This window comes from Ovis canadensis, chromosome 17, assembly GCF_042477335.2.
Source record: "Ovis canadensis isolate MfBH-ARS-UI-01 breed Bighorn chromosome 17, ARS-UI_OviCan_v2, whole genome shotgun sequence".
Classification (NCBI taxonomy): domain Eukaryota; kingdom Metazoa; phylum Chordata; class Mammalia; order Artiodactyla; family Bovidae; genus Ovis; species Ovis canadensis.
In genome coordinates, this window is record NC_091261.1 from 18,193,891 (window position 1) to 18,195,546 (window position 1,656).

At 42.9% G+C, this 1,656-nt stretch overlaps 1 non-coding gene across 1 annotated transcript; it reads left to right on the forward strand.

Moving 5' to 3' along the window:
* Positions 1 to 239: 239 nt before the first annotated feature.
* TRNAQ-UUG (transfer RNA glutamine (anticodon UUG)) lies at positions 240 to 312 on the forward strand. Its single transcript has one exon. It is a non-coding gene; the product is annotated as a tRNA-Gln (tRNA).
* Positions 313 to 1,656: the final 1,344 nt, after the last annotated feature.

The following is a 1,656-nucleotide window of genomic DNA, read 5'->3' on the forward strand; positions in this document are numbered from 1 at the left end:
TTGAACTTAATACACTAATAAAAAGAACACACAGTATTATATTACACATTTGCTTTTCAAAGCTGTTTTGACAGCCAGGTCTCAATGTGATTGGTTTCTCTTGTAAATCTGTGCATTTGATCTCTTTGCATTAAAAAATATCATTCTGAAAGAGATCCCTGGTTTGATCAGTTTGCCTCTAGAGTGCCAACAGGGCCCATGATACACCTATAGGTTTAAGAATACTGGCTTTGGGGAATTTCCTGGAAGTCCAGTGGTTAGGACTCAGCACTTTGACTGCTGAGGGCCCAGGTTCAATTCCTGGTCAGGGAACTAAGATCCCACAAGCTGCTCAGGGCAGCCATATATATAAATATAAATATATATATAAATGTATATATATCTCAGTTCTTGTTGTCTGTGGCTTGATAATTTCTGAAAGAAAAAAATGGGACTCCTTGTCCAGGCCCACGATCATGGACCATCAAGTTTCCCTGAACTTGTTCCTAAGTAGAGTCCACAGGATTCTAATAAGTAATTTAACAAAACAAAGCACTGGCTTTGGAGCTGCATCTCAAGGTAGAAACTTCTAGGAGACCCAGTAGGCGTAACACCATTTCTTCACCGTGCAGAACTGTGAGGTCTTGTGCACGGTTGGAAAGGACTAGGAGCACACCCACTGTGCAGACTCACGTGTGCATCCTGCCAGCAAGTGGCTGGAAATGATAAGCACCACAGAGAAACGCCGGTGAGCTTCTAAGGATGGTCAGAAGGAAGATCGTTATCAGGAATAGCAGGGAACACATGGAAAAAGCGGTATCCTGCTGGTTTGGATGGAATTGGTAAAATCTGAATATTTCAAGTGGGGATATTCATGCTAAATTTGTCCATAGGCCATCCAGACCAGGGACCTCAGAGCCACCCTTGAACTCTCCACCTCACAGCTGCAGCTGTGATCAAATCTTGTCCCTTAGGTCTCTTTCCTAGCCGTATTTCCATTCCTCCTATTTATCCCCTAGGATATTGCCTGGTTTCACGCTCATTACCAGAACTACTGGAATAGCCTCCTGCCTGGACCTCCATCTCCTTTCTCAAATCCCTTCCACATAGGTTATCCTAACTACAATGAAAATAATATATTATTTATTTGCAGCAGTAAATTAATGTTCAAGTTCTAGTGTTTTATATATAGGACACTATGACATCAAGCCCCACGTTAAAATGTGGAATATTCACATACCACACGTATGTTAACATTGACGAGAATGCATTGGAGCTGTAGTTATCAATCTTGGCAACACATAGAATCATCATTTATGGATCTGTTAAAAGGTCCTGATGCAAGAGACCTACCCTCGCGGTTCTGCGGTAACTCCCATGGGAAACAGAGCTCCTGAACCGCCAGCCCTGTTCCTGCCTGCCTCTCTAGTTTTAACATTTATCTGCACCCCCTTGGACCCCATCAAATTGCTGGTATTCCTCAAATTCCCAGGAGGTTCCCAGGACGTCCTACAGGGTACACTTATCCTCTTGGCCTAAACATTTTTTTAGATGTCTCAGCTCACCTTTCTAGGGAGAATTTTCAGGCTTCTCCAGGTAAGATGGTCCACACTCCCTTTTGCCCCTTCTCTAATCTGTATGTCCTTGTATCATAGCAGCAATATAATCTGACTTGTG